The following is an 11,006-nucleotide window of genomic DNA, read 5'->3' as shown; positions in this document are numbered from 1 at the left end:
GTCGGGAACACAAATTCCGAAGCGCTGCCGTTTCTAGGGGGAAAAAACCCAAGAAGTTTTGAAGGAAATGGTGAACAGGAATACTTAATTTGAAGCACAATGGAGATAAGGGTGGTGGGAATTAATACATTGAGTAGTTTGATTAGGTGAAATAGAGCAAAATGTCTCATAAGACGTCAAGTCTTTGTTGTGATGTAGTGGCTTGTCTGCCTCAGTGACCCTGAGAGTTATGCTCGCAGAGTACAAGCCCTTCGTAGGGCCTTCCATGTTGGACAGGTCAAAGGACAGAAACCAGATCAATACCGACCACCTCTCGAAATGGTCGAAATGGGCTTGCGTAGAGCCAACACCCTTACGTAGAAAGAAGAAAAAAAAATCTAAGTTACAGGTAAAGGCGCAGCGCGTGGCTGTGTGGTAAGAAACAAGCTTCCCAACCACATGGTACCGGGTTCAGTCCCACTGCGTGGCACCTTGGGAAAATGTCTTTTTCTACAAATATCTTTTTCTCCTTTTCTACTATAGCCTCGGGCCGACAAAAAGCTTGTGAGTGGATTTGGTAGACGGAAAGAAGACTGTCGTATATATATATATATATATATATATATATATATATATAATATATTAATAAATAAAATAAAACATATGCATATATATAAACATATATGTACGTACCTACATGTACATATATATACGACGGTCTTCTTTATGTCTCTTTCTCTCTCTCTCTCCTCTCTCTCTCTCTCTCTATATATATATATATATATATATATAATATATATATATATATATATATATATAGATATATATATATATATATATATATGGAGAGAATATGTCAGGGAAATGTAGAGCTTGTGAAACTTGGAACGAGACAGTGGCACATGTTGTGACAGAATGACCCAAGTTGGCACAGGAAGAATATAAGAAATGGAGGCGCAACCAGCGTAAAACTTTTACAAGTTTTACGCTGGAAACTGTGCCAGAAATGAAGATTTGAAGCTTGAAACCCATGGTACAATCATCGAGTCGAAAGAGTATTGGAGTCGGAGAAATGTAAGATTCAAACGGACAAGAAGTTAGAAAATAACAGACCAGACATAACAATTGCTTACTTATCGATCCACCATGCCCGTTTGATTCCAGGGTCGTAAAGAAAGAGGAAGAAAAAAATACAATCCCTTAAAATTTGAAATAGGAAGAATTTGGAGCGTGCGAACAGTAATGGTCGTGCCTATAACAATTGGTGCGTTGGTAACAGTGAGCCAAGATATAGTCAAATGGCTGAAGTAGATTGAAATAGAATGCCCGGTAGTGCTCTTAAAAAAAGTTTGTCTCTTAGGTACAGCAAAGATTATCAGGAGCGTTCTAAGCAGTTGAAAGACTGCTGAAAACTTATGGATACTTAAGGTTACAGGTAGTAAACCTGCTACCCACATAAATTCTACCAGGAATAAGACTGAACCTGAGCCAAACCAAAATAATAATAATAATAATAATAATAATAATAATAAAGATTTGCTTGTCAGTTGCTTGACCTTAACCAGTTGAGCATGTCCCTTAGTGGCTGACGATATGTGCATCTCTGATCACGAGCAGAAGTAGTGGGGGAGCATCATAGCCATGTGTTGAGAGGGATTCGTTGGGGTTTGAATAATTCACCTCTGGAAACATGGGTGGTTCTTTCAACATCCTTAAACAACCCTTATTCAGGGACCTTTTGAGCGGGATGGGCTACTCAACCTGAAGAAAATTCTAACTGGGCCCCACCTGCAAGGTCATGTGCTGTTTATCTTGATATGAGATCACCATGTCGCGCACATATGGTTGTGATGCATGTACCTGGTGTACCCTTATCAGACGGGTAGTCATGATGGGTATATTGGGCTTCGTATATTTTACCCCAGTGTCACTTTGATGGCATGCACTGCTCTCTCACTCAATAATAATAATAATAATAATAATAATAATAATAATAATAATAATAATATAATAATAATAATAATAATATAGATTTCTGATTGAGGCACAATCAGAGCAGTTTTGTGGTGATGGTTCTTGGCCACACTAACGGCCTCAGTATCTGACATTTTATTTTAATGACTACTGAAAAATGAACGGCAATTTAATCTCGGTGGAATTCGAACTCAGTTCATAAAGAGCCGGAAAAAATTCTGCAAAGTATTTTCCCAACGTTTTGACTATTCTATGACGCAAAAGAGAGTGAACGAATCCACAAATTCCCCTACATTTCAATGGTTTTTTTTTTCTTTTTATCTATTTCTCAAAATCTCTTTTGTGCTCTTTTTTTTTTCTTTCTTCTACAGGTTTTCTGCGTCATTCAATCATAAACTTCTACCCATGCTTTTTTCCTTCCCATCCTCCCTTACGACTCAGCCTACAACACCCTTATATTCCAATAATTCACCCTTTCTGTCTTTCTTCCGTTTTACTTTTGTAGAACCATTGGAAGATCTGAATTATTGCGCAGGTAATAAATAAATAAATAAATAAATAAACAAGTAAATAAAAGAAGACCACCAACTTTCGAAGGAAAATCGTTTCGTTCGCCATTGTATAAGCAAAATCTTGTGTGGTCAATTGGCCATTATGGTGTACGTGTGTTCGGTAAATAATAGCACAATTAAGTAATTATTTCCTGTCGTATAGTTTAGAGAAGCACGCCTTCTACTGCACTAAGATCAGAACTTGGGTAATAAATAGTTATATAAACAGTAAAAGTCAGACCGCCAGAGAGAGAGAGACAGACAGACAGAGAGAGACAGAGAGACAGACAGACAGACAGACTGATAGATAGATAGATAGATAGATAGATAGATAGATAGATAGATAGATAGAGACAGAGACAGAGAGACAGAGACAGAGAGAGAAAGAGACAGACAGACAGATAGACAGAGAGAGAAAGAGAAAGGAAGAAAGAATAAGACAGACAAAGGGAGTGTGAGAAAGAAAAGGAGGAGGGAGAAAGAGAAGGGATGAAGTGCAAGACAGAAAAAGAGGAGGTTTAAAAGAGAATCATTCTAGTCTGAGTAACCGGAAGTGGTATTCTTCAATCTGTTCTGCACCTCCCATTTATAAAAAAAAAAAAAAAAAAAAAAACGGGGGTGTGGGGTGGAGAATTTTGATGTACAGATAAAGGAAGTCATCAAACTATAATATTGCTTGTTCCAACTAATTGAATTTATTTGCCGAGCTAAGCTAATTTCCGTTGAACATGTACATCGGATGTGTGAAGAAGGTGTGTAACTTGAGAACGTGTCTGGAATTGAATTCTGTCAAATTCTTATTAGCGCAATAGCCTGGAATATTATCTACCACACACTGTTTTCTCACTTGTTCAATCTAATTGAGATTATTACTAAAAGAACCTAACTGAATTGCCCGAACCATCATTGCTATTTATCCGCGATGAAGGAAACGTTTTACTAACAATTCTGTAACAGAAAATTTATCAATAATTTTTGCTTAGTTCTTATTCATTTTGTGAAAAAAAAAAAAAGAAAAAAAGAAAGAAAGAAAGAAAGAAAAGAAGCACTTCATGTTAAGATAATTTAGAATATTCTACTTAAAAATTGTTGCTGCTGTAAGTCTCTGTTTGTGGTATTGATGTTGTTGGTGTCATTATGCTGTTTCTGTGACACTTGTTGCAACAGATACACATACACACATACGCGTGTGCGCGCGCGCACACACACACACACGCAATTATACATGTATAGGCATGGATCCATGTATGTGTATGTATGTATATATCTATCACGTGATCGATCACGTGACCGACCAGACCATCAGATGTTGTTACACATCGCTGGTCACAATGCGTTCGCATTGTTTTAGCCTTCAAATGACGCCAGCCCGCTGGCTAAGCGAGCAGGCCAACAGAAGAAAGAGTGGTGAAAGAGTACAGCTCGTGGAGCTTTTTTAGGTGTTTTCGCTCAATAAACACACACAACGCCTGGTCTGGGAACCGAAACCGCGATCCTGCGACCGCGAGTCCGCTGCCCTAACTACTAGGCCATTGCGCCTCCGTATGTATATATGTAACATATAATTATAAACAGGTAAATTTCAGCCATTCCTCCAAAATTCACTTGTCCACGAGGAAAAATATTCTTCCAGTACTGTTCTGACCTCATCTACAGAATTCATATTTTTTCCGTCCAAATGATTTTAAAGACTGCGGAATAAATGGTAATCAGGGGGGCAATGTCTGGCGAATATGGTGGGTGAGGTATCGTTTCCCATTGAAACGGCTCCAGCCTTTGGAATGTCATCCTCGCTATATGTGGCCGAGCATTATCCTGATGGAAGAACATCTTTCGTGTTGAAACCAAAGATGGTCGTTTTTCTTCTAGCGCTGACTTAGGCCGCTCAAGCTGCTCGCAGTAGATCTCCTTTGTTATCGTTTGCTTATGGTTTAAACGTTCAAAGTGGACTAAATCTTTTATATCCCATCAAACAGATAACAACACCTTACGTGAGTGAAGACCTTCTTTAGCCTGGGATGCCGGTATTTCTCTTTTCCCTATCCACTGTCTTCGGCGCTTTACAGTTTTATAGAGATCTTATTTCTCGTCACCAGTCACTATTCCGTCCCAAAAATTTTCATTCGTGAGACGTGACAGCAAAGAGCACACATTGCTGTTGCCTTTATTGAACTCATGAAGCAAAATATGCCGAATATGCTCCTTTGTCACTTCCATTATAGCTTTGAAAAAAACCCTGTTAAAATCGAACTGCACTCTTCAAAACTTGCACTAAGAATAAGGACAAGGTAGAATTACTACCTGCTTTTCTTGGAAGTCGATGCAGGTCGTTTATCCCATCCCCCTCCGACTTTTACTTCATGTAGTTGAAAAAACAGCATTATTTATCGTATATATATATATATATATATATATATTTTGGGGTTGTGTTTCCAGCATATTTATTATTTATGGAGGAGTCAGCGTATCTTGTTTTTATCTTGGGTGGGTCATTACACCAATAATAATAAACGTACACACGGGCTCTGTTTTACATCTTTATTCTTGTATCTGTATAATATATGCGTATATGTATATATATATATATCCACACACGCACGCACACACACACACACATACATGCACACATAGGTGCAATATAGTGAATCATTAAGTAATTCACTTCGCAATCGTGATGTTGTGGTTTCGATTCTGCTGCGAAGCAATGAGATGTCATTTTCTGTGGCATCGAGTCTACCCGTACATTGTTGGTGAAATGGAGTAAGAAGAAACTGCGAAAACTTGTTGGATGGATTATATTTGTAATCTAAAGGCCCAGCCTAATGACACAGTCTCATTCTGATTGCGCTAGTGAAATACTTTAAGAGTACACAGATCTCTGGAGTACTCAGCAACTTATAAGCTAATTCAATAAATCTGGTAACTCAATTGATTTGAATAACTGAACACTTGCGATCAGAAATTCTAATATTCATCATCATCACCACACACACACACACCACACACACACATAAACATACACATGCACACAAGGAGAATGCACCTCCGTACAACGCCTCTGTGTGCGTGGTGGCAGGGGGACGAAGACTTTTTTGCTACGTAAGTATTTCTACGCTTGTTTCTTAATGATATCATAACCGTAGACTACAAACATCGCATTTCAGAATCTTCAAATCTGCCTTTATCTTCAGATCTTAGAATCCACATTTCCGATGTGTAAATCACGATTGGGGAAACAAGGGCATTGTACAGCCTAACTTTGAGTCACTGCTTGATATCTTTCCTGTTTGTTAGTTTTCCAAACGCTGTAGATACTTGTGAGATCCATCTTTTCTCATCTTAGTATTTTCGTACACTCTGTTTATTGTTTTGTTGTGGACGGTGACTGGATTTTGCAATTATCGCCCTTTATTTTCGTGTCCCATCTTTTACATGCTTTGATTAACCTATTTTATGGATATTCTAAATTTGTCAAAGATCGTGGATTTTGGGGTTGTGTTTTCAGCATATTTATTATTTATGGAGTCAGTGAATCTTGTTTTTAATAATAATAATAATAATAAACGCATGCACGGGCTCTGTTTTACATCTTTATTGTTTATCAATTAGTTAGTTATCTAACCAACCAACTAATCGATCGTTTGTTCTGTCTATTGGTTAAACAAACAATCAGTTTACAATATATTTATTTTAAATCATTTATTTATTTTAAATCGCTCATCTTTCTCCCCGCCTCTCTCACACATTACTTTGGGTGCGAAAGAGTTTTGTTTTTATTTTACGCCGAGTAAAAAAGTGTTTTGTTGACAATCCAGTTATTTAACAACAAAGAAACAAAGAGGTGAGTAACAATTTGTCAGTGAATTACACAATATAAATGCGTACAATTTGCGAGGCTTCCACCACACCCCACTCCGTTTCACGGACAACAAAAAGGGTTTTGAGGCCAGAGTAGTTGATTCCATTTAAAAAAAAACGATTTTTTTCCTAGTGAAAATTGTGCGAGTGTTAATCTACAAATTTACGCGCGTGTGTAAATATATATATAAAGAGTACATGGATATATCAGAATTAGAATAGGTAAGAATTAAGCAGATGAATGATTACAATTATTAATTCAATTAATAACAAAAAACAAAAACAAAACAAGCTTGAATCACGGTGAAATAGTTAATAGTATTAAATTATTCTAACTGCATTGGTAAATGGAAAAGAACATTATTTTGGAAGTGAATATTTTAAGTAAAATGAATTAATAACATCAGACGGTGTATTTGGGAAAAAAATTATATGTACGTATACATTAAGTCCTGACGATAACGCCTAGTGATGAATGTGTGGAACTAAGAGGGGATAACCTCGTAAAAGCGCAGAAGTTTAAATTAAAGTTTAAATTAAATAAATCTATGAAAATTTCTTTCAGTAGTTAATTTTCAAACATATAAAACAGCATCATCTTCATCAAAATGACATCAAAGTAATATGTCACATGTGTAAATTACTAATTCTGACTGAAAGCAATTTAGAGTATGTTCATATAAGGATGTTAATACAAAACAGTAAATGTCAGATAACAGTATAAATAATTATAAGGTTACTTTAATACTCATTACTCATTTACTCATTTACTTGTTTCAGTCATTTGACTGCGGCCATGCTGGAGCACCGCCTTTAGTCGAGCAAATCGACCCCGGGACTTATTCTTTGTAAGCCCAGTACTTATTCTATCGGTCTCTTTTGCCGAACCGCTAAGTGACGGGAACGTAAACACACCAGCATCGGTTGTCAAGCAATGCTAGGGGGACAAACATAGACACACAAACACATACACACATTTATATATATATATATATATATACATATATACGACGGGCTTCTTTCAGTTTCCGTCTAACAATCCACTCACAAGGCATTGGTCGGCCCAAGGCTATAGCAGAAGACACTAGCCCAAGGTGCCACGCAGTGGGACTGAACCCAGAACCATGAGGTCGGTTAGCAAGCTACTTACCACACAGCCACTCCTGCGCCCATGTAGATTAATGTAGATTAAAATAAAAAATAATAACAGAGATAGAAAAGGAGGTTAAAATTTTGCTAAGATTTCAAAATAACAACTGCTTCCTAATGTATACAAAGAGATGGATATATGATGCACATACGATGGTCGCGCTGAAAAGTTCCTGGCTTTGCTTAAAAGAAAATGCAAGAGGATCGGTTAATTATGATTTTATTCAACACATTCCTCTCTCAGATTCACACACTTATTGCAGCAGTTCTTCAGTTTTTCTAAGCATTTAGATGATTTAGGTCTCATATAGCAGCAGTTGTTGAAGCTGAAGGTGGCTTTATTGAACATCATTATAGAAAATGTTTATTTTTATCTTCATAGCATTTTTGATAAAGTTATTATCTGTTATTATATATCTGCTTTTTTATAAACATAAATCTGTCTTCAAATATCTTATGCACCCTTTATATACTAAAGGTGTTAGAACACCTACATTGCTAGAAATAAGAGCTAAAAAGGTCTGATAATGTAGTTAAAGTAGGTAATTGTACACATATGTACTGAATGTAGGTGTTCTAACACCCTAGTCATATTTAGTGACATTTATAGTTTTTCTTTTTGGTAAAACATTGCACACGGCTGTCTATACACACACACACACACACACACACACACACACACACACACACATATATATATATATATATATATATATATATGCAGGATGGGTAAAAAGTAAGTAGGCATTAAAAATTGGTAATAAAATTCCTTTCACAAGTTTATTGAAACAAATGATACATGTTCTTTATTACATGCAAAAAGTGAAAGTAAATCTTCATATTTCAACGTAAGCACCGGTGGCGTCAATCAGTTTCCTCAAACGGCCAGGGATGGAATGAACAACCTTCTGAAGGACGTCGTCTAGGATATCATTGAGAACCTCCTGAATCCGAGTCTCCAAGTCCCCCAGTGTACGAGGCTTTGTCTAGAACACCTCCTATTTTGTGTAACCCTACAGATAAAATTCACATGGAGTGAGATCTGGATTTCTTTAAAAAAAATATATCCAGAGTTCTAGACTTCTGGATTCTCTCACTTTGTCTTTCCCGTGAAACTCTCTGCCTCCTTCTTCCAGTTTTCTTTATCTTATTTTCTTTTGTTAGGCGCCATCAAAAAGCAATGGCTGATATTTGTTATGGTTTAAAGCTATGGTTGAAAATAGATTTTTACCCTATCCGCGGGTGCCTCGAAAAAAAATAAGTTGACAAAACCCAGAAAGGATGTTGACAAATGTCCTCCTAAAATTTGAGCGACATGCGTGCTAATTTGTGGATGTGCATAAATTACAATCATGCACACACACACACACACACACACACACATACACACACACGCACACACATCCTCCCTTTTATAGATATGATTCATGTCAGATGCTAACTGTTCACCAGACTCTTGTGCTCTTAATGTAATTATCATGTAGAACCAGCGTGACATAGGGTGTGACACAGCTGTACCTTTAAATTACAGCTGCAGGCCACCTGTATACCTCCTCACACACACGGCATAGGATTATGGTAAAATCTCAGTGTTATGGTAAAACCCAGTGTTATGGTAAAATCTCTTGCGTAATAAACTACGAAGTGGGATCGAACGCAAATCATATATTTCCTTCAACTGTTTTTCACAGCTCATTTGGCGTTTTTTCTCATCTATTATTTATGTTTTCATTTCCGTAATTTAATTTTCCTCCTCCTCTTCTTTCTTCTTCTTCTCTTCTTCTTCTTCTTCTTCTTCTTCTTCTTCTTCTTCTTCTTCTTCTTCTTCTTCTCTTCTTCTTCTTCTTCTTCTTCTTCTTCTTCTTCTTCTTCTTCTTCGTTCTTCTTCTTTCTTCTTCTTCTTCTTCTTCTTCTTTTCTTCATATATATACATATATATGCATAAACACACACATGTATTCACACATACAAACATACATACATGAATACATGCATACATATAATATATATATATACACACACACACACACGCACACAGACAGACAGACAGAAAGATAGATAGATAGATAGATAGATAGATAGATAGATAGATAGATAGATAGATAGATAGATAGATAGATAGATAGATAGATAGATAGATAGACAGACAGATAGATAGATAGAAAGATAGATAGATAGATAGATAGATAGATAGATAGACAGACAGACAGACATACAGACAGACAGACAGACAGACAGATAGATAGATAGATAGATAGATAGATAGATAGATAGATAGATAGATAGATAGATAGATAGATAGATAGATAGATAGATAGATAGATAGATAGATAGACATATAAGACGTTCAGATTTTAAATGTTAATGGATTAGTAAATGTTTAATATTTGCTGACAAATCATAAAGACGTTTCCGTCCTTACTTTTAACTATTGAATGGTCGGAAGTTTAATTTGGAACTAATTCCAATATAGTTATTAGAGATCGGAAATTCAACTGTTTGTTTTCCCAGGATGTGTACTGACTTGTATGTAATAAAAATGTATAAATTTACACAAGTATAATGGCTCGTTCACTGAGGGATACATTTTCATGTGATGAAATCCTTCTCTTCGGTATTTCAACGTATTTACCGTAACACCACTTGAAGCAAGGTTAAATTATGGTTGTTGAAATTGTTTTTTTTTTCTAGTATTTTGGGGGTGGGTGGGTTATTATACCAATAATAAACACAGGCCCTCATTGTATTTCAATACTTTTATCATTATTAAATAATTATTTAGCATTTAACCAGTCAACTGGATGGAAGCACTCCGTCGGTTACGACGACGAGGGTTCCGGTTGATCCGATCAACGGAACAGCCTGCTCGTGAAATTAACGTGTAAGTGGCTGAGCACTCCACAGACACGTGTACCCTTAACGTAGTTCTCGGGGATATTCAGCGTGACACAGAGAGTGACAAGACCGGCTCTTTGAAATACAGGTACAACAGAAACAGGAGTAAGAGTGAGAGAAAGTTGTGGTGAAAGAGTACAGCAGGGATCACCACCATCTCCTGCCGGAGCCTCGTGGAGCTTTAGGTGTTTTCGCTCAATAAACACTCACAACGCCCGGTCTGGGAATCGAAACCGCGATCCCACGACCGCGAGTCCGCTGCCCTAACCACTAACCAGTCAACTAATCGATTGATCGATCGAATCAAACACCTAGTCTTGTCAAGAACTTTCGTCACCATTCGCGAATTCATCAATAGCATGCCCAGTCTTCTGCAGATCTGCTTCGGGTATATCTAATTTACTCATATTGTAGTGAGATCATACTTGATATCGTAATATGGATCTTAGCAGTAAAGCAGCATTTTTCATTGTATTTGTATTGTGTCTGTGTGTGTGTGGTGGGGTGTATACATTAAGTATTGTTGTCACATATAGGCAGGTGCTCCTGTAGATTGTTTAACTCTGTTGGACTGCGTTCAACGTCGTATTTGTAATGCTA

Source organism: Octopus sinensis, linkage group LG3, assembly GCF_006345805.1.
Source record: "Octopus sinensis linkage group LG3, ASM634580v1, whole genome shotgun sequence".
Taxonomy (NCBI): Eukaryota; Metazoa; Mollusca; class Cephalopoda; order Octopoda; family Octopodidae; genus Octopus; species Octopus sinensis.
The sequence above is the reverse complement of the archived record's forward strand: the minus strand, read 5'-3'. Positions refer to the sequence as shown.